Source organism: Coregonus clupeaformis, chromosome 12 (genome assembly GCF_020615455.1).
Source record: "Coregonus clupeaformis isolate EN_2021a chromosome 12, ASM2061545v1, whole genome shotgun sequence".
NCBI lineage: Eukaryota > Metazoa > Chordata > Actinopteri > Salmoniformes > Salmonidae > Coregonus > Coregonus clupeaformis.
The window spans coordinates 49,827,144-49,849,885 of record NC_059203.1 but is presented as its reverse complement, the minus strand read 5'-3'; the positions used below and the strand labels follow the sequence as shown (position 1 = coordinate 49,849,885).

Sequence of the window (22,742 nt, the reverse complement as noted above, 5' to 3'; positions counted from 1 at the left end):
CTGGCGGTGGCAGTTCCTGGTGCCTAACACTGCCACCAAAGACTTGTGGGAGAGCCACCACACCTCAATTGGACACTTGATTACCGGCCGAAGCGAAGCAGCTTTGAGGCGGGGATTCTACTGGCCCCGGCTAGGAGATGACATGAGACATTGGATCAGTGTGTGCAGAGGAAACAGGGACCAGGGGTAAGGACACCCCTAGCGCCGATCACTACTAGTTACCCATTGGAGATTTTGGCTATTGACTATCTACAGTTGAAGTCGGAAGTTTACATACACCTTAGCCAAATACATTTAAACTCAGTTTTTCACAATTCTTGACATTTAATCCTAGTAAAAAAATCAGTGTCTTAGGTCAGTTAGGATCACCACTTTATTTTAAGTATGTGAAATGTCAGAATAATAGTAGAATGATTTATTTCAGCTTTTATTTCTTTCATCACATTCCCAGTGGGTCAGAAGTTTACATACACTCAATTAGTATTTGGTAGCATAGCCTTTAAATTGTTTAACTTGGGTCAAACATTTCGGGTAGCCTTCCACAAGCTTCCCACAATAAGTTGGGTAAATGTTGGCCAATTCCTCCTGACAGAGCTGGTGTAACTGAGTCAGGTTTGTAGGCCTCCTTGCTCGCACACGCTTTTTCAGTTCTGCCCACAAATGTTCTATAGGATTGAGGTCAGAATATTGTGATGGCCACTCCAATACATTGACTTTGTTGTCCTTAAGCCATTTTCCCACAACTTTGGAAGTATGCTTGGGGTCATTGTCCATTTGGAAGAGCCATTTGCGACCAAGCTTTAACTTCCTGACTGATGTCTTGAGATGTTTCTTCAATATATCCACATAATTTTCCTTCCTCATGATGGCATCTATTTTGTGAAGTGCACCAGTCCCTCCTGCAGCAAAGCACCCACACAGCATGATGCTGCCAGCCCCGTGCTTCACGGTTGGGATGGTGTTCTTCGGCTTGCAAGCAACCCCCTTTTTCCTCCAAACATAACGATGGCCATTATGGCCAAACAGTTCTATTTTTGTTTCATCAGACCAGAGGACATTTCTCAAAAAAGTACGATCTTTGTCCCCATGTACAGTTGCAAACCGTAGTCTGGCTTTTTTATGGCGGTTTTGGAGCAGTGGCTTCTTCCTTGCTGAGCGGCCTTTCAGGTTATGTCGAAATAGGACTTGTTTTACTGTGGATATAGATACTTTTGTACCTGTTTCCTCCAGCATCTTCACAAGGTCCTTTGCTGTTGTTCTGGGATTGATTTGCACTTTTCGCACCAAAGTACGTTCATCTCTAGGAGACATAACGCGTCTCCTTCCTGAGCAGTATGACGGCTGCGTGGTCCCATGGTGTTTATACATGCATACTATTGTTTGTACAGATGAACGTGGTACCTTCAGGCATTTGGAAATTGTTCCCAAGGATGAACCAGACTTGTGGAGGTCTACAATATTTTTTTTTCTGAGGTCTTGGCTGATTTCTTTAGATTTTCCCATGATGTCAAGCAAAGTGGCACTGAGTTTGAAGGTAGGCCTTGAAATACATCCACAGGTACCCCCTAATTTACTCAAATGATGTCAATTAGCCTATCAGAAGCTTCAAAAGCCATGACATCATTTTCTGGAATTTTCCAAGCTGTTTAAAGGCACAGTCAACTTAGTGTATGTAAACTTCTGACCCACTGGAATTGTGATACAGTGAATTATAAATTAAAATAATCTGTCTGTAAACAATTGTTGGAAAAATTACTTGTGTCATTCACAAAGTAGATGTCCTAACTGACTTGCCAAAACTATAGTTTGTTAACAAGACATTTGTGGAGTGGTTGAAAAACGAGTTTTAATGACTCCAACCTAAGTGTATGTAAACTTCCGACTTCAACTGTAACTCTGGGTCGGCCTAGTGATACTTACCCTTACCTGCTCGTCAGCTGTAGTGCAACATTGGGGTTGTCCTGAGCGGATTTTGTCTGATCAGGGGGCAGCTTTTGAATCCACACCACTCCTTACCACCCTCAGGGCAATGGGGCCTGTGAGCGATTTAATCAAACATTGTTATCTCTCCTTGGGTCACTGGGGAAAAATGAGCAGATGCGTTGGCCAGAGCAGTTACCCATGCTTCTTCAGGCATACAACAACACTGAACATAGCAGCACCGGGCTTACCCCATTCCTTGTAATGTGTGGCAGGCATGCCCGTCTTCCTGTTAATGTGATTTCAGGTGTGGAGGCCCGATGCTGCAGATGGACCTAGATGGATGGGTGAGGCACCATCATGACCAGCTACGATGGGCCTACAGTCAGATCGAGGCAAGGATCCGACGTCAGCAGGAGTGAGACAAACAGCGGTACGACATGCGGGCGAAGGGCCTTCAATTAATGACTGGTGAATGGGTTCTCCTGCGGAACTTCAGACGATGTGATCAGGGTAAACTAGCCCCCCGATGGGAACCGCAGCCTTTTGTCATTCTAGGACACATTCGGCCTGGACTGCCAGTCCTTCATATCTGACCTTGCCCCTACCCAACCTTCAGACTGCACCCAGATGCAACTCCACCGACCCCCCGCCAACCAGACAATGTTCAGCTGAACCAGGCCCCTAGGCCAGACTGGCACAACTACACATGGTAACCAGTCAGACTCCCTGCTGTTCCTCTGGCCAGAGAAGCACCCGCTGCTCCCCCAATGGTTCAAGATGCTAGAGGTGAGGTGGTTGGGCCCCTAGATGGGAAGGGAGGTGGGCCAGTCTGTAGGTCCAGAGATAATTAATTTTAAAAGCCCTGTGTTTTGTGGTGTTCAGGGCTGGGAGTTGACCGGAGAAGGTCTCTCCTTTGGGATTGGTCCCCTATGCAAGTGTCCATGTCTTGTCTGTTTGCTGTGATCACACTGGACCAGTGTCTGCAGGACGAGAAGTCTTACTGGCAAATTAGAGTGAGGAAGTCGGCGGCTGTGCTGACTACGAACTGGGGCTGGGGAGCTGAGTGGTGATACGAGCAGAGGTACGAGAGAGGCATTGGTACAACGCACATCTAGGAGCTTTAGCTCTGCCAAGTAAGGGATGTAATTCTTCCTGTGTTCCACTTACACTACTCTTTCTCTCTCTGGGTAATTTTGCCACACCACTGAAAGCCACCATTGTCGACAGTTTTCCTGCCGTCTGTCTTCCTCTCATTTAGCACCGGAGGCGGGGCCATCAGTGACGTTGCCAAGCAGAGTCTCAGACCAGGCGCGTTCCAGGACAGGGAGCTGTGCGGATCTGGATATCGCCATACAGAGAATGTTTTATTTTGTGGTGATATGGTTCTCGTTGGGCCCTAGAGCCTTTCTATATGTTGTCTTGTCTGGCTTTCCACCTCCCTATTTTGTCTCATAGCAGTAGTGTCAGTTGGAAGAGTAGAGCAGGGTCAAGGGTGGGTCCCATATTGTGTGCAGCACCAGAGCGAGATTGTAGTGCCTTTAACCATATTGTTTTCAGTGCCTTCCCTTAGAATAACTATCTTGTTGCAGTGACATATCAGAATAATTCAGTGTGCCGTGTGTTGCAGTGTCACTTTTGCATGCCCAATATTTACCTGAGGGAGTCAGGGGGAGGGTAACCTACCTGAGGGGAGGCTTTATTGTGTCGACACAATTTGAAGAATCTCAAATATAAAATATATTTTGATTTGTTTAACACTTTTTTTGGTTCCTACATGATTCCATATTTGTTATTTCATAGTTTTGATGTCTTCACTATTATTCTACAATGTAAAAACTAGTAAAAATAAAGAAAAACCCTTGAGTAGGTGTGTCCAAACTTTTGACTGGTACTGCATGTAAATAAGATATTTCATTTTCAATAAATTTGCACGTTTTCACTTTGTCATTATGGGGTATTGTGTGTAGATGGGTGAGAAAATCAATTTGGAGTTCAGGCTGTAACACAACAAAATGTGGAATAAGTCAAGGGGTTTGAATACTTTCTGAAGGCACTGCAATTCGGCTGTGGGTGGAGTTTTTTATGTTGAATATGGCAAGTCTTGCAGGTTACATCCTACATACAGTATTTATTTATTTCCTTTGGAAGCTGATATTAACCCATTAGTCTAAGCTGGGTGGTTCTACTAAGCTATATGGAAATGTTTTAAGGTCGCACCAAGGATCATTTTGCTATTTGATTTAGAATTATATGACCCCTTGAAGTATCAACAAAATTTGGCCTTAATGCTATTAGCTCATACAAACAAATTGAAGAACAGATTCACTACATGGAACAACAGATAGTTCCCCCAAAACAATCTAAAGCAAGTTTGTTCTGAAGTGTCTGTCCTATATGTGAGAGATATAAGAAAGATCAGGATTATTATTATTTTATTTTTTTACATGTATTTAACCTCTTATTTTTAGGCACTAAACAGCACGTCCATGTTTTTTTAAAACTGGTACCAGGGGACCTTCGGACTAGTCTTGTGAGGCCTGTGGGCGTCCTGGAGCAAAACAACCGACATGTACGTGTTTGTGAGAGTCTCACCTTTCCACTGAGGGTGTAGCCCAAACTATTTCCTGATCTTTCTTATATCTCTCAGATTTAGGACAGACACTTCAGAACCAACTTTTTTTGGCACTATCTGTTGTTCCATGTAGTGAATTTGTTATTCAATGTGTTTGTACGGGCAATTTTTTTAGGGGGGATAATTCAAAGGATCTTAAAATTCAAAAACATATAGCAAAATGATCCTTGGTATGACCTTCTTAAAAAGATTCCATATAGCTTAGGAGAAACCCACCCCCACCCCTCCTGGCTTAGACAGAGCTTAAACTGTTATGGGTTTATGGACAGTAAAAGGGTTGCAGAGGAGCGCAAAGACCGCTATCTCACAGTCAATCCCTAGCCACCATAAATGATCACATACAGCAAGTTTTACCATCCTAAGGTGCCTCTTGTTTGCAATAAATGGCAAATGTCCTTATAGGGATGTTGGGTTTACTGCAGTTTCCCAGACCAATGCATGAGACACCCCAGCATGAAAGTTCATTCTTCACGTGAGTCCAGTTCCATGGTGTCTCTGTCTCTAGTAACTGCATGAGGGGAGGACTGATAGTGGAGTGGGCCTATCAAGGACAGTTCTGGGAGACTCAGGATGGCATTGACATTGGATAAGTGCAATTCCTGTGACATGTGAAGGCCCAATAAGTTGATGCCACTTCTTGTCAATGAGTGTCAGGTTGTGTTGGTTCATTGTAGTGAACACGGCCTTATGCGCTTGTCATGTGTGGTTGCATCCACCCCATCCACCATAAATGTCACTAAGTCAGCATATACGGCAACTCCAGGGCAGACAGCCAGGATAGTGGACATGATTGTCTGGAAGAAGCAATGCGCCAGCTCAACCCAAACAGGAGTGCACCGGAACATCCCAATGTGCATCACAAATGCAGTGTGCCAGCAGAAGGTCATGTTGGATTCAGGGCAGGCCTCGAATTTCCAGGCGGCATCGACAGCCATGGCTGTCGATGCCCCCTTGTGTTGCCGTAATGCCCCCTAAAAATGTACTTTTCCTCAGCCAACAAGATGTGTAACGAACAACAAAATCACTAGTTTATGTCAATCTACTATCCCCCATAGTAGAACAGTTTACCTATTCTATTGATCAACTTGTTGTTCTTTTCGAGAAATAAATATTCTAAAAGAGACACTTGGACAGTTGTGGGACGATACAACCACTACAACAAAAACAAAAACAAAAAAAACCTATTAGGCTGATGCAACAGATCAGAACGTTTAGCTTAAAATGTTGATGAACAGCAATGCGCACACAGCAGTAGGTTATGCGTGAATGTTCCAAAATGCAATTTTTATCAAAAGCGCACCGCAAATACCAGTGGTTTCATGACAGAGATGAAAATACCCGTTAGAAATGTAGTAAGGCCTCCCGAGTTGCGCAGCGGTCTAAGGCATTGCATCACATTGCTATAGAGGCGTCACTACAGACCCGGGAGACCCATGAGGCGGTGCACAATTGGCCCAGTGTCTATGTATGCTGGTGATTTACTCAAACTCTGTTTTGGAGGTTAAAGTGGAATGTTTTGTGAGAAAGAAATTGACTTGCACAAAACTAATGTTTTGTTCTTTGTCTTATTTGTTTCAGATTGAAGAGGATTTTGTTCTGCTGTTTGGAGAGGGAACATCAGCCAAGTTTTTGGAGAGGTGGCCAACTACATCCATCCTTTTCCTGCTCCATTTGATTCCTCCTTCATCACAAGGCCACAAAAGACCAGGCAAGATGTCTGCATCCCAAGCTGAACAGCATCTTGTGATATTCCAAAAGGTTTGAATTGGCATTCTTATTCTTGGACAGTGCTGCAGCCGTTATGATGAAATAATGAGCACCTTGATGCGATTGACCAGAGCTGCCAACCATATCTTCTTGCAGTCGAGACCAGGAAGAGCAGCATCCATGCTTACTTCATCACCCTGGACAAGTGAGCATTGCCGTGCAAGTCAACGAGTGCTCTTGGTGTCTTCGATGAGCTTTTCAAGAATCACTTTGTTTTTGGTACTGCTTACAATTGTCACGGTTTACTAAGCCAGAACCCAGAAGCAGACCAGGACAAGGTAGGTTGAAACAAAGGTGAGTGTTTATTTAATAGATCCACGAGTGAGGCTGAACAATCCAGGGAACAGAGCGGGTGGCGTGGATGGGTTGTTGAGGGTGCAGTGGTAGGTCCAGTAATGGCTCGGCAGCCGCCACCATCAGGCAGAGGTTGGGTGAAGGTTCCGGATGAGTGACTGCAGATGGAACAAAACGGAGGTAAGTACAAAGCAAGCAAACAAGGTGCAAAACAACAAAACTAACGCTACATGCTCTAAGGCTGATCCACTGATAAACATACTGTTCATGGCTAACGATCCGGCAGGGAATGGATGTCAGGTCAGAGCTTATGAAGGTGATGATCAGGGCCAGGTGTGCAGATTGCTGATGGAATGCAGGTGTGGAAATCAGGAGAGCTCCCGCCTAGCAACGTAGCCCGGCAACCAGGCAGGAGCGTTCCAGAACCCTCGGGAAACTGGAGATCCCGAGCAGAAAAACTAATACACAGACGGAACCGACTCAGACTGCCGGAATCGTTACAGTACCCCCTCCGACGAACGCCACCGGGCGGACTCCCGGAGCGCCAGGATGGAGGCGGTAGAAGTCACGAATGAGGTCAGCATCTAGGATCTGTCGCCGCGGAATCCAACTCCTCTCTTCAGGACCATACCCCTCCCAGTCCACGAGATACTGGAAACCCCGGCCCCGCCGTCTGGAATCCATGATGCGTCGCACCGTGTAGGCAGGACCACCTCCGATCATCCGAGGAGGAGGAGGAGGAGGCGGAGGGGGGCAACAGAGGACTGAGGAAAACAGGCTTGAGGCAGGAGACATGAAAGGTGGGATGGACTCTGAGCGTCCTCGGTAGTTTGAGTCGAACTGCCACCGGATTGATCACCTTCTCCACCACAAACGGACCAATGAACTTCGGTAACAACTTCCTAGACTCAGTCCGTAAAGGAAGATCCCGTGTGGCCAACCAGACCCTATCTCCGATGGTATAGGTGGGAGCGGGGATCCGCGACGATTCGCCTGGAGCTGATACCGGTCCAAAACTCTAAGGAGTGCCTTTCTGGCCCGATGCCAGGTCCGGTGGCAACGACGAATATGGGCCTGAACAGAGGGCACTGAGAGCTCCTTCTCCTGAGAAGGGAACAAGGGAGGTTGGTAGCCATACAGGCACTGGAAGGGAGACATCCCAGTGGCAGATGTAGGGAGAGTATTGTGGGCATACTCAACCCAAGGCAACTGAGAGACCCAGGAGGTGGGATTGGAAGAGACAAGGCAGCGTAGCGTGGATTCCATCTTCTGGTTGGCTCTCTCCGCCTGACCATTAGATTGGGGGTGAAAACCAGATGTGAGACTGACTGTAGCTCCAATGGCCAAACAGAAGGACTTCCAGACAGCAGAGGTAAACTGAGGGCCACGGTCGGAAACGATATCACTGGGCAAACCGTGGACCCTGAAAACCTCCCTAACCAGGATCTCGGACGTCTCCGAGGCAGAGGGAAGCTTGGCAATTGGCACAAAGTGGGCGAACTTGCTGAATCTGTCCACGATAGTCAGAACGACCGTGTTCCCCTCAGAAGCGGGCAACCCAGTGACAAAGTCCAGGGCCAGATGCGACCATGGTCGCCGGGGAATAGGAAGGGGGTGAAGTAGTCCAGAGCTGGGCTGATTGGTACTCTTATTCTGCGCACACACTGGACAGGCAGCAACAAAACCCCGAGTATCCTCGGCCATGGCAGGCCACCAAAAACGTCTGCGAAGAAACGCCATCGTCCGAGCCACGCCAGGGTGACAAGCCATCTTGCTGGCGTGGGACCATTTGAGGACAGCAGGACGAACCGACTCAGGCACAAACAACCGACCGGGTGGACCGTTACGGGACCGGGCTGCGTCCGAAGGGCCGCCATCACCTCCTCCTCAATCTTCCACATAACTGCTCCCACGACGCAGTTCCGGGGGAGAATTGTCTCGGTCTTGGACCCACTCTCTTCCGTCTTGGAGAACATCCGGGACAAGGCGTCCGCCTTGCCGTTCTTAGATCCAGGTCGGAACGTCAGGGAAAAATTGAATCGTCCGAAAAACAACGCCCACCTGGCCTGACGGGAGTTGAGACGTCTAGCCGATTGCACGTAAGCAAGATTCTTGTGGTCAGTCCAGACAATAAACGGTTGCTCCGCCCCCTCCAACCAGTGGCGCCACTCCTCCAAGGCAAGTTTCACCGCGAGAAGCTCCCGGTTACCCACATCGTAGTTCCTCTCCGCAGGCGAAAGGCGACGAGAGTAGTAGGCGCAGGGATGGAGTTTACTGTCCGTGGAGCATCGCTGCGACAGGATGGCGCCAACTCCCACATCAGACGCGTCCACTTCAACGACGAACTGACGGGCCGTGTCCGGTTGAGAGAGAATCGGTGCGTTGGTGAATCGCCTCTTCAAATCCAGAAACGCTCGATCCGCCTCCGGATTCCACTTGAAGGTCCTGATACTGGAAGTCAAGGCAGTTAACGGAGCGGCCACACGGCTGTAATCCCGGATGAATCTGCGGTAGAAATTCGCAAACCCCAAAAAATCTCTGGAGCTGCAATCTCGTACCGGGCTGGGCCCATTCCAGAACCGCTCTAACCTTCTCCTGGTCCATCCTAATCTCTCCCCTGGAGATGATGTACCCGAGAAAGGATGTCGTGTGGGCGTGGAACTCGCACTTCTCGGCCTTCACGAACAGGCGATTCTCCAACAATCGCTGCAGAACCTGCCGGACATGCTGGACGTGGTCGGAAGGTTCCTTCGAGAAGATCAGAATGTCATCCAGGTAAACAAACACAAAGAGACCGATCATATCTCTCAGGACGCCGTTCACCATACTCTGGAATACCGCTGGAGCATTGGTCAGTCCAAACGGCATCACCTGATACTCAAGTGACCCATCGGTGTATTGAAACCCGTCAACCACTCGTCCCCCTCTCTGATCCGGACCATGTGATACGCATTGCGTAGGTCTAGCTTGGTGAACACCGTAGCACCCTGTAAGGAGTCGAAGGCAGAACTCATCAAGGGCAGGGGATACTTGTTCTTGACCGTGATGTCATTCAACCCCCGATAATCAATACACGGTCGAAGAGAGCCATCCTTCTTACCCACAAAGAAGAATCCTGCCCCCAGGGGTGATGACGAGGGACGAACGAGACCAGCAGCTAGGGACTCCTTGATGTAGGTCTCCAAAGCCTCACGTTCAGGTCGGGAGATACTGTATAACCTTCCCTTGGGGTAGACAGCTCCAGGGAACAGGTTGATGGCACAATCATATGGTCGGTGGGGAGGGAGTGACAGAGCCTTCTGCTTACTGAACACTTCCCCCAAATCGTGATATGTCTCGGGAACCAGGGACAAATCTGGGGGTTTAGCCTCAATCACCTGACTGGGAACCGAATGGGGACAGGCAGTCTTGAGACAGTTAGCATGACAATCAAGGCTCCAACTCGTTACCTTGCCCGTCACCCAATCGAACGTGGGATTGTGTTCCTTCAGCCAGGGGTATCCAAGGACCAGAGGAACATGGGAAGACGGCAGAATGAAGAATGAAATCATCTCAGAATGATTCCCCGACAACAGCATCTTAACCGGTTCAGTCCTCATCGTGATACGTGCCAGACTACTGCCGTCCAGAGTGGTAGCTTCAATGGCTTCCGGCAATTGCTCCTTGGAAAGCCCCAGCTGTTCCACCAACTCGGCATCAAGAAAGCTTCCATCGACACCTGAATCGATAAAAGCGTTAATCGCTAAGTTCTGATTCCTGTTCATAAGGGTAGCCGGGAAACGGGGTCTGACAGAGGTATTGAGAGGTCGAAACTGGCTCGCTAAAAGTCCTCCCAACTTTAGCGAGCCGCGCAGTTTGACGACCGCCGGGAACAAGTGGCGAGGTAATATCCCGAACCACCACAGTAGAGGCAACAGTTAGTCCTACGTCTGTGTTGGCGCTCCTCCTTGGTTAACCCGTGCCGCCCCACTTGCATGGGTTCAGAATCGGGAGACAGGACCTCTCCACTAATCCTGTGTGGTGGACGATGATCGACGTATTCTGGTCCAATCCCCGACCCGACTGGAACCTGAGAAGCTGATCGGTTGGACGGGACCCATTGCTTCTCCCTCCTTCGCTCTCGGACTCGATTATCCACCCGAATAGACAAGGCTACCAAGCTGTCCAGGTCACTAGGCTCCGGATAGGAGATCAACTCATCCTTGAGCTGCTCCGACAGACCCTGGTAAAAGGCCGCTTGCAGAGACTCCTCATTCCACCCACTCTCCACAGCCAACGTCTTGAACTCGATCACGAAGTCGGCCACGCTGCGAGTTCCTTGGCGAAGCGAAAACAGGCGCCTAGCTGCGTCCCTCCCTCGGACGGAATGGTCGAAGAGCTTCCTCATCTCGGCCGTGAACCCCTGGTATGAAGCCATGCAGGGATCCTGTCGTTCCCAAACGGCTGAAGCCCACTCCAGCGCTCGACCACGCAGCAACTCAATCACAAAGGCTATCCTAGCCTTGTCTGTGGCATAAGAGTAGGGCTGTAGATCGAACACTAACCCACACTGCATAAGGAAGGAACGGCATCTTCCCAGCTCCCCCTCATATTTATCCGGCGTCGGAACCTTGGGCTCACGGAAGGACACAGCTCCAGAAGCGGCAGGCGAGATGGGTGAAACCGGTAGTGGATCCTCCACCGGAAACTTGCGCTGGTTCTGGACCTCCGTCAGACCGGTAGAAAGGTTCCGAACTGACAACGCGATCTCCTGTAGTACCGTGCTATGATGGCCCAACATCTTCTCCTGATGGGTAATGGCATGGCGAACAGAGTCCAGGTCCGCTGGGTTCATTACTGGCCGGATCGTTCTGTCACGGTTTACTAAGCCAGAACCCAGAAGCAGACCAGGACAAGGTAGGTTGAAACAAAGGTGAGTGTTTATTTAATAGATCCACGAGTGAGGCTGAACAATCCAGGGAACAGAGCGGGTGGCGTGGATGGGTTGTTGAGGGTGCAGTGGTAGGTCCAGTAATGGCTCGGCAGCCGCCGACCATCAGGCAGAGGTTGGGTGAAGGTTCCGGATGAGTGACTGCAGATGGAACAAAACGGAGGTAAGTACAAAACAAGCAAACAAGGTGCAAAACAACAAAACTAACGCTACATGCTCTAAGGCTGATCCACTGATAAACATACTGTTCATGGCTAACGATCCGGCAGGGAATGGATGTCAGGTCAGAGCTTATGAAGGTGATGATCAGGGCCAGGTGTGCAGATTGCTGATGGAATGCAGGTGTGGAAATCAGGAGAGCTCCCGCCTAGCAACGTAGCCCGGCAACCAGGCAGGGAGCGTTCCAGAACCCTCGGGAAACTGGAGATCCCGAGCAGAAAAACTAATACACAGACGGAACCGACTCAGACTGCCGGAATCGTTACAACAATACAATGCTGCGCAACATGTACACCTTCATACAGACAACTGTGTACAACATAGACATTGGGAAGGTTAAGGAGACTCCAAGGGTTGCTGAGCTCAGAGCTAGACTCCTGCACTAATGCCGATTAAGTTATGACGATATGTTTTGTTTGGCATGCTAGTTATGGAAGTACCAACTTGCTCGTGAGGCATCTCAAGTTGATGCATGGAATGTGCCCTGGTAGAACTCTTAGACTAAAATGTAGTCAAGCAAATCGTTGTTGTGTATTTGGTACATTTTCAGGCTTTAGGAAGCATTTCAACAGGGCACATTCCGGAGAGTGTCAAATTGTGTTAAACGCTAACTTGGATGCTGATACAGCCGTTGATAATCAGCATAATGCTGATTTTCCTTCAAATTCTAGTTGTAACCATGTTGTACCAATACCTAACAAGAACACACTTGATATGTGTGCATCTGCTATTGCACAACTGCAGGCTGCAGGTGTAGGTCAGACGACTGTAAATAGTTTTGTATCTTCCATGGAAGAAGCAGTTCAAGAGATACAGGGTCAAGCTAAAGCGACCGCTCTTACATGTATATCTTCAAAAGACACAGAAACTGTCAAAAAAAAATCCAACATTCTTTTCAGGATATTGAAAATCCTTTCACATTGTTGAATTCGGTATCAAAACGAAGTGCATATTACATACGAAAATGGGGAACAGTACAACCAGTTGAAAAGGTCCTTGGTGTTAGATTTGACAATAGAAGAAACAAAACTACTGGAACTTATGATCATAACTGATACATTTTCTTACGTTACAATTCTCGAGACATAGCAGTCAGTTATGAAGAACCCAAACACAAGATGGAGTTTACTTTGATTTGGAAGATGGACTATATATGAAGAGACATCCTCTCTTTTCTAAAGAGAAAAATGCATTGCAAATTCAACTCTTTTATGACGACTTCGAGACTGCTAATCCATTGGGATCAAAAAAGGTTATTCACAAGTTGGGAGGTATATACTTTACTTTGAGACATTTTCCCCCAAAGTTAAATTCAATTTTGGTAAATATTCCCTTATGTGCACTCTTCCATACCCAGGACCTTAAAACGTATGGATTTGATTCCATTCTTGAGCCAATAGTAAGCAATTTCAAAGTGCTTGAGACTGAGGGTATTGAAGTTCCCTTCTTCAGTGGTTGTATACATGGCAGTTTTGTCCAAGTACCTGGAGATAATTTTGGTATACATTGCCTGTTTGGTTTTGTGGAATCATTTAGTGCTTGTTATTGTTGCCGTTTTTGCCTCACTGAGAAAGTGGATTTTCAAGCTGTGTTCTCTGAGGATGACCCAAGAGTGACTTTACGAACAAAACACATGCACTCAGACCATTGTCAAACTATTCAGAAAAAACCCAACACTACCTCATGTGTACGGTGTGAAGCATGCTTGCTTATTGAACTCTCTGCAGTACTTCAATACTACAGACAATTTTCTGTTGATATAATGCATTACATTTGAGAAGGAGTTGCACAATTTGAGGTAAAACTTGTGTTACAGTATATACAAGCCAACTTTGTGACTGCTAAAGATGTGTACGGTAGAGTTCATTCATTTAACTATGGCTACACAGAGAGGAGGAATCGTCCACCTGCAGTCAAATTGGATGATGGGAGCAATGATTTGGGTCTTAATGCTATTCAGTCTTGGTGTCTTCTCCATAATTTGCCATTGATATTTGGTGATCTGGCACAGAAAGATGATAAATACTGGCAGCTGCTTCTGTTACTACTACAAATTTGAAATATTGTGTTTTCTCCTATACTAACAGACAACATTACTATCTATCTGAAGCACTTAATTGCTGAACATCATAGGCTTTTCAAGTATTTGTTTCCTGATAGAAATCTGTTACCGAAACACCACTTCATGATAGATTATCCTTGTTGTATAAGGAATATTGGGCCCATTCTTCACTTGTGGTATGCGTTACATGGCAAAACATTTTTTTTTTTAAACAACTGAAGAGTTTTAAGAATGTCACTATGACCTTAGCCAAGAAACACCTAAATGACATGGCATATAACTGGGTAACGTTCAGCAAGGATAGACTAGCTATAGGTCCAGGAAAGATGTCAAGGCTCAATGACCTGAACGAAGGCCATGAGATTGCTGCGAAGTTGAATGTCTCAGTGCACACAAATGTTTTGTCAGTTAAATGGGTAAAGCACCATGGTACAGAATATTGTCTTGATTTGGTCATATGTGGTGAAGTAGTCATTGAAATTCCAGTATTTTACAAAATTAAGGCTCTTTGTTCTGAAAGAGGAAAATGTTTTTTTGGTTGGGTCAGCTCTTGAAACCTTATGTTTTGATGATCATTGGCATGCATTTAAAGTTGTTTTGAAGCGAAGTCCACCATGCAAGGTATTTCATGTAAACGATATCATGTACCACAAACCTTTTGATTTGCTCATGTCATACAGAGCAAGGGATTTTTTTGACTACATTGTCCCATACTGTCACTTGATAACAGTTTAAGCCAGGGCTGAGACTTATGGTTTGGTCATAATAAACATATTTGAATGTTGAAACAGCTTTGCTTGAGTTTGTGAAATTCCAAGTGCTTTTACAAAATATAATTTACATTTACCTGGGGGAAGAGTAAATAAATGTACACTGAATAGAGTAAACACATTTTTACTCTAATAGGAGTCACCCTAGGTCAACACTAGTGTGTCACTATAACACTCAAAGTGTTGATTACCTCTTAGTGTTAAATTTGATCAACACCGGCCAGTATAGTGCAGTGTTAACTTTTTGCACTCCACAGTGTTAAATCAACACTAGAAATGTAACACTTTGATCAGTGTACCTTTTACTCTGTGTAGAGTGGGACCATATGTACACGCTGACAGTGTTACATTTAACACTTAAAGTGTTGATTTAACACTTTCAAATTTACTGTGTAATATTGGCCTAATGGCTTTCAGTTCGGAGAAAGTCAAAATAATAATGCATATCAATAATAACCATAAACTGTAACCTATGCAGACATTTAATTACCTGAAGTATTTGGCAATTTATCAATTCAAAGGCACAATATCGTCCACTTCATCTTTTAAAAGAGAAGTATGGCACTAGGAAAGTTGATATGTGACAAAACAGATCATTTATCTTTAGACTACGTGCATAGCACTTTGATTTAAACATCAATTTGTTCCCATGTTCTTACCCAAACTGGGTGCAGCACCTGTTAAACTCTCTAATATCCCTCCAAACACAGGGATGACGATTCGCACAGGATAAGTATTATCAGAGGACCTGGGAGTTTTCCGAAAAACTGTTGTTTTTTAGGGATGGGATAATAACCTAATCTGACATGGCAGATTCGGACGGGACTACAATTAGGGATGTGTCACGATTCTCTAAAGCAGAACCCAGAAGCAGACCAGGACAAGGTGAGTAGAACGAAGGTGAGTATTTATTTACAGACTCAAAGGTGGGAGCAGAATAATCCAGGAGACGGAGCTGGCAGTGGAGGTGAGTTGGTGGGAGTGAATAGGCAGATCCAATGGTATCACAGAAGCCACCGACGACCAGGCAGGGGTGGGGTGAATGTTCCGGGAGAATGACTGTAGACAGAGTAAACGGAGGTGAGTACACGGCAAGCAAAAAGTACAAAACAACTAAATTAACTCTAGTAAACTTGAGGCTGATACGCTGACACAACATACTGTTCATGGCTAACGATCCGGCAGGGAATGGATGTCAGGTCAGAGCTTATGAAGTGGAGAGGTGATGATCAGGACCAGGTGTGCAGATAGCTGATGAGATGCAGGTGCGGGTAATAGAGAGATCTCCCGCCTAGCTTCGTCGCCTGGCAACCAGACAGGGTGCGTTCAGGAACCTCAGGAAACAGACTCCAGAACAGAAAACAGGCAACACAGGCATGACAGGATGTGGTAATTTGTGCTCGTGCACATAATTACATTACCTGAGCTCCCCCAGTAAAACCTATTCCATCCAAATAGGGCTTAATCATAAAGTTCCAGGCCTGATTCAGGCAGACGTATTGGACTAGCAACGAATCAAAGCTCACTTCTAAATGATGAGGAGGTGACATAAAAGCCCATTCCTGGAGGGGCAAGTTATACCACAGTAGGGGCAAGTTGTAGAGCTAGAGAGATGGTGTCAGAGTCCAGGGTTGGATTCTCTTTCCTTTCGTTGGAGCCTCCCAGTTGCCTCATTGATCCTAAAAGATGCTTGTGACTTGGAATACTTGGTGTTGCCATGCCAAGCAGTCTGCTGCCTTTTTATATATCCAGACAAAGGTGTTTGAGTGTATATGGTGGGCATATTGGATTCGTAACATAGTTGAAGTACACAAAAATAGAGTACAGGTCATAAGTACAGTACACAAATCTGAAAAATGTCTAATTTAAAACATGTACATATCAGTGGAGGCTGGTGACTTGAAAAATTGAGGATGGGAGACCCATGGTATAGGCGCGGAACGCACGGAGATGACAAAATGTGTTTCAAAAATCGTCAAAGACTAATTATTTTAACCTAAAGCATTTAATAAAGACATTTATAGTACAATATTATGGGGAATGGGAAAGAGAGGGCTACTTACACAGTGTTGGGAAGGGATCACAGCAGTGATTGAATGAGGGTATGAGGCATGAGTTGAGGTGTTCAGAGGCTTGACTTCAGTGCAGGACAGGATTTGACTGGGAAGACAATAAACAATAACACAACACACTAAATAGTTAGACAAAAGAGCTAAGAATGAGTTAGTCCAAGCAAGGAGTAAAATCATTGATGTGTAATAATGTGATTGTGTTTGTGTATGTGATTGACTACAGTAATGAGAGAAAATTGATAGGGGTACTCACAGTGCTTGGAAAGGAAACATTCAATGTGCCAGTGGATGACCGGGCACATGAGACTTGGCTTCAGTTCATGTCAGGAGAGAGTTGACATTGGTAGTGGAGTGGTCATCACCTCTTAAATCAGAGAACAGGAGGGGACTTAGCTGTAAATACAAATAGCAGATACATTCCATTACAGCTGTGCCATCGCAGGTTTGAACTACAAGTTTCTCCATGAAGTTAAACTCAGACATCTCAAAATTCACAAAGTCAAACACAGACTGCGCATCTCGCCCACATCAAAGTAGCCCAAGAAACGTTTCTGAATAAATCCCTGATCATCCATATACCTGACGATAACTGACAACTGCAAGCAGACTGGTGGCACCATAGGTTCCAGAGTGGGTGGGCAATTTTTACCCGCTGGGGCCGGAGTTTTTCCTTATCTGTTAACCTAACCAGACTCTGGACCCTATAAGGTATGACAGTGATTAATCAGTTATAAAAAGGTTTTATAAGGGCTATGATGGGCCCAGTTTTTCCTAATCAGTTCACATGGTTATAAAAAAACTGGAAAAACGGCTGGCCCTTGGGGGATGAAAACCCTGTCATACTGCAGCAACCTTATACTTGTTCATATGACTTATATTTAGACTAGATTAGGAGGGGGGTTTCCTCTACCCAGAGACAGAGACAACAACTGATAGACAATAGAACTCACAGGCTGAGCTTGCTTTATGCATGTTTGCATCATGCAGGCCAATGCAACTGTAGGCCTTATAAAAAATTAACTCACATCTGTCAACACTACTATAAATAAATACATAACGTTACCAATTAGTTACCCTGACCAAATGGACAGCGCACATAGGCTGTATGCAGCTGCTCTTATTAGTAGCCTACAGTTGATCAGACTGAAACATTTTCTCATTTTCATCCCATACAGCATGTCAGATCTCTAATGTTTAGGTGTAGCCTAGGTTGCTGCAAGATTTATGTAATGAGTTTTTGCTTGTGTCTGTCCGGAGTGATTATGTGTTATCATCTTTGCTAAATAATGCATCAACCTCTTTCTTTAATCTAACTTGTAATGGATGATGCGATGGAAGCTATCAAATCATTCTGAATTGATTTCGACATCCCAGAAAAGACACAAAAAATTTCCATATGTTCAGCAAGTAAAGCATCGTAACGTGCAATTACCTCTGCAAGCTCCTTGTAGTTGCACTTTTTAGCAGAACTTTCCCTCTCGTCGTGCCCTCTAAAAGCCAATTATTGCATGCCCAAAAATGCAGTGGTGTTGATAAGGCGCTTGAGAACATCCCTGTTTCTTCTTACTTCCTCGTTGTGTTGCGCAGTTTGAATACGCAGACCTTTGTCACAGAAAGAGTGGGTCATCGTCATTTTGGTCAAGGCTCTCTATGGCAGGTTCAGCAACTGAGGGAGCTGACTTAAATGAGTAAGCAGCTGATGTGCCAAAAAGCTGCAAAACATTATCAGGCAGCTGGTGCTCATAGCAAGCCTCACCAGACAGCTTCAGTGCATATCGAATGTACAGGATGGAGTTATGGGTCTGCAAGGACATCCGATTTCTAAGTTTGCTTTTTACCGCACTCATCTGGCTGAATACTCTCTCGACTTCAGCATTCGAGTGTGGCAAGGACAACACAGACACAGCAGCCATAGCAAGTTCTTGAAACGGGTTGATATCGGCTGCATCCCTGAACTTCCAAATCTCACTCCAGAAGCCCAGTGTGTTTTTTGTCTCATTCCATTTACTAAGATGGATGGCACGCCATTACTGGACAATCTTGTCTATCTCTGCAGGGGAGTAGGCAAGGAGCTTGGCTATTTTTTCTATTTCTCCAGGGCTTTAGAGTGTCCTCCACACTGAGAACTGACATGTACTGCAATGCTTCGATGTTGTCCGGCAGTCTCACCCTCAACTCATTAGTGAGGGAGATGGTGAAGGCTACACACCACTTTTGGACATTGTTTTCATCCTCAGGCGCAAGGTGGAGCTCAGCTGCCTTTGACTCAAAAAGGTAAACAAGGTACGGTTTGGGATTGATGTATCCATCTATTGGCCCTTTGAGTACATCAACATTTGCCAGTAGATTCAGCATCCTGCTGCTCACAGACTTGATCAGGCTAACCAAGCTGTCAAATAGCTTAAGATGATCTTCTTGCTCTCCCTCAAAAGCCTTGATGGCCAACTGTATCCCACCCAGCACTGACTTCAAAAAAGTCAGATACAATATGTTTTGAGGATCACTGTACATGGAGTATAAAACCTCAGCCATGTAGCAGTGTTCACTGGACTTGGTGACTGCGAAATGCTGCCTAAGCTCCTCCCACTGGTCCAAAATCCGTGAAACCGCGGGTTCAATGGCGAGCCAACGTGTGGCACACACCATGGTTATCTGTAAAGGTTTCTCCCCACCGTTGATGGTCTCATATATGGCCTTGTAGGCCTCCCTGCGCTTTGGAGACACTGAAAACCAGTTATAAGTCTCTCGTACCAAGTACTCCACACTACGGGGGATGGTGTCATTGGAAGTATGACTTACAGCAAGCTGCAGAGAGTGGCACACACAGCGAATAAGAACCAGATATTTGAGGCTATACTCCTCCTTCAGCACTTTATGGACCCCATTGTTAATCCCCGTCATAACAGAGGCATTGTCAGTCCATATCCCCAGGAGTTTCTCTTTTTTAAAACAACACTTCTCGAGGAAAGCCAGAACAGCACGGGCTATAGATTTGGCATCTCCTCCCTCTAACTCAACAAGCCCCAGAAATGTTGATACAATTGTCTGCTTGGTGTCACTAAAGTACCTTATCACAACCCCCAGGTACTTAGAAACACTTCATCCGTGGACTCATCAAGGAGGAGGCTGAAACGCTGGTCACCGACATCTGCAACCTACTTTTTCAGAAAGTATGGTGCTAGAACACCATTAAACATTTATGTGCACTTTGTCCTGTGCATTTTGAAGTGGGTAGCAGCAGTGGAGTCTGAGAAAGCAGCTCTACATGCTTCTCCAATGTGATCACATGCCAGCATGGAACAGTGTTCAGCGATAGCTAATGCCATGGTGGCCTCAGCCTTTTTTGCAGAGTCAATTATTTTAACCATAAATGGCAGCTTGTTTTGGGTGGAACTGTTATAAGGCTTTGCCTTTTGAGTATGTTTTTGAGTTGTCATGTGTTTTTTTACATCACTAAGTTTGGCGTAGAAATCAGCCTTACAATACAGGCAGTATGCCCGTGTATCATCTCCAATAAACGGCTTCAACCAGCCTTTGAATTCAGGGTTTGATTCCCACTCCTTTCTGTATTTTTGAGTGTACAGTTTAGACTGAGACATGATGAGCTAGCCAGCTAGATGTTTAGCTTATGTCACAGAGAGGCACACACACAGTGGACGAGGTGAGTAAGTGACTGTGTGAGTCAAATGCAGTGATTTATTTTTGTGCAGTGATTTATTTTAGACAAAGAACATTTTACATTTACATCCCGCCATGAATGTAACCCCAGAGAGTGCTGTTGAAGTTACTATAGACCTTCATTGCAAAATAATGTTTTAATCAATTATTTGGTGACATATGAATATATTTATATTTTTAGTGTTTCACTATTTTTATTTTTATGAAATTTCACTGAGGAGGATGGTCCTCCCGTTCCTCCTCTGAGGAGCCTCCACTGGTACATATACAGGTAATTAAACTACCATTTAATGGTAATGTGGCAGCCATATTGGATTTTGGACTCCATATTGGATTTAGAGTCAAATCTAGGTGGGGCCCTTGTGTAATTGCAAGAGTAGGGGCTAAATATATCAAATCCACAGCGGAACCTTTGACTGGAAAAAATGACAGTTTTCAGTGTCTGAGCCCACTTGCCTTATAGCTGATTACAATAGCCACAACATTAAAAAAGAATGTGTGACTGTATCCATTTTTCTCAGGCAGGACAATACAGCATTGCCTGGCTACCCAGACTCCTTGCTTCGGCCAAATGCCACGCCTACGGACGTTAGTTTATTCTCTGCAATGAGTCTACGTAGTACGTGACCTCCCTGACCCTTCACTGAATGCGAACACATTCAGGGCCATCTGATTGGTCCAGAAACCAATGGGTTAGGTCAGAGCCAGAACACACGTGGGTAAAGCGGCGGTTTGAAAATTCGGCATTGGCTTTGATACTCTGATTGGTTAGAAACGATCAAATCACTGATGATCCAATTGCTGATTGTCTTCTCACGAAAATGTCTGTAGCATTCAAACTAATATGACCTCTCTATGGAAAGATGAGACTCTCACGAACAAGATGGTTTTCTCCGTTTTGCTCTATGACCTCCATAACTGTCACAGGACTCGTCTGAAGGTAACCGATACAAATGAATGGAAATATGGAGGTAGTTTTTGCCAACAAAAATAAGGGGTTAAATATGTGTCCAAAAAAAACACAAATATTTCCTGAGCTTTCTTATATGTCCTAGATATAGGACAGATACTTCAAAACCTTATTCCTTATGATTTTGACTGTATTCTTTCCCATTTATGAATGTGTTATTCAATGTGTTTCTATGGGTTATAGTAGTAAAGCCCAAATTCAATATTTTATTAAATATATATATTTCTTTTTATTTTTTATACCTAAAGGGGTCCTAAAATTCCAAATGAATAGCTAAATGATCCATGCTATGACCATCTTAAAACAATTCCATATGTTAGCTTAGTAGAACCCCCAACGACTTTTAGAGGATAATGTATGTATTTTTGTCAGGCAGGACCGTACAGCACTGAATGAGAGCACATTTGAATTAAAAAGTTGTCTATTGAACGGCTACCAAAAAGTGAAGTTTACATTAATCATAAATATTAATAGTTGATATTTCCGCCTATTGTGTCTGTGTGTTTACAGGTCTATATTTCCAACATGATTTAAGATATCCTAATGCTGTTTGTTTGTGTATGTAGGGCAGACAATTGACAACTTGTATTCCACATGTTTTGCAATATCAGAGCTTGCAATATTGGGTTACATGTCCAAACCAATTATGTATATAAACCCTGGATTTTGATGCTATATATTGGCAATTGAGAGGTTTTGAAGCCACCATATTGGCACTTCCCAGTAGGAGCAGTCCTCTATAGGAATGACTGGAATTCTACAGTATTTCAATTAAATATTTAAAGGACAAAATTACATGTATTTAAGTATTTGTTGTTGTAGTGGGGACAGTAACATTAGTAATCTAAAATATATATATACTTTTAAAATTTTTTGTAAAAATATATATGATGTTTAGCTCACACAGTATAATTTAAAAGTATGCATAGAATAAACGTGGCAAAAACGAATTAAGACATTAATAAATGCATGTATATGGCTTCCAAAATATTTTTTACAACGGTGGGGGAGTGCCAAGATGGACTCATGGTGGCTTCAACACAGCGCCCCCTATTTGTATTCTAGTGTATAAATAATTGGTCCAAATTTGGGTGTGAAATTAGATCATTTTTAGGTATGGATATATCTCATGGTTAATGCTATGCGGAATCCTTGAGACGTCCCTACCCTAAACCCTAATCCTAACCTTAACCCCTACTTTACCATTATCCTAACCCTAACCCAGGGTTTCCCCAAACTCGGTCCCCCAAGGGGACCACGTTTTGGTTTTTGCCCTAGCACTACCCAGATGATTCAAATAATCAACTAATCATCAAGCTTTGATCATTTGAATCAGCTGTGTAGTGTTAGGGCAAAAAACAAAACGTGGAGGACCGAGTTTGGGAAACGCTGCCCTAACCTTAACACTTACCTTAACCATTTTAA

The 22,742-nt window shown here is 44.9% G+C and overlaps 1 long non-coding RNA gene across 1 annotated transcript; it reads right to left on the bottom strand.

Annotated features, from left to right (window-relative positions):
- Window positions 1–16,719: 16,719 nt before the first annotated feature.
- LOC121578714 lies at window positions 16,720–18,217 on the bottom strand. The gene is made up of 3 exons (XR_006002817.1): window positions 18,102–18,217; window positions 16,923–17,062; window positions 16,720–16,757 (listed from the first exon to the last, which is right to left on the bottom strand). It is a non-coding gene; the product is annotated as an uncharacterized LOC121578714 (long non-coding RNA).
- Between the last annotated feature and the right edge of the window lie 4,525 nt (window positions 18,218–22,742).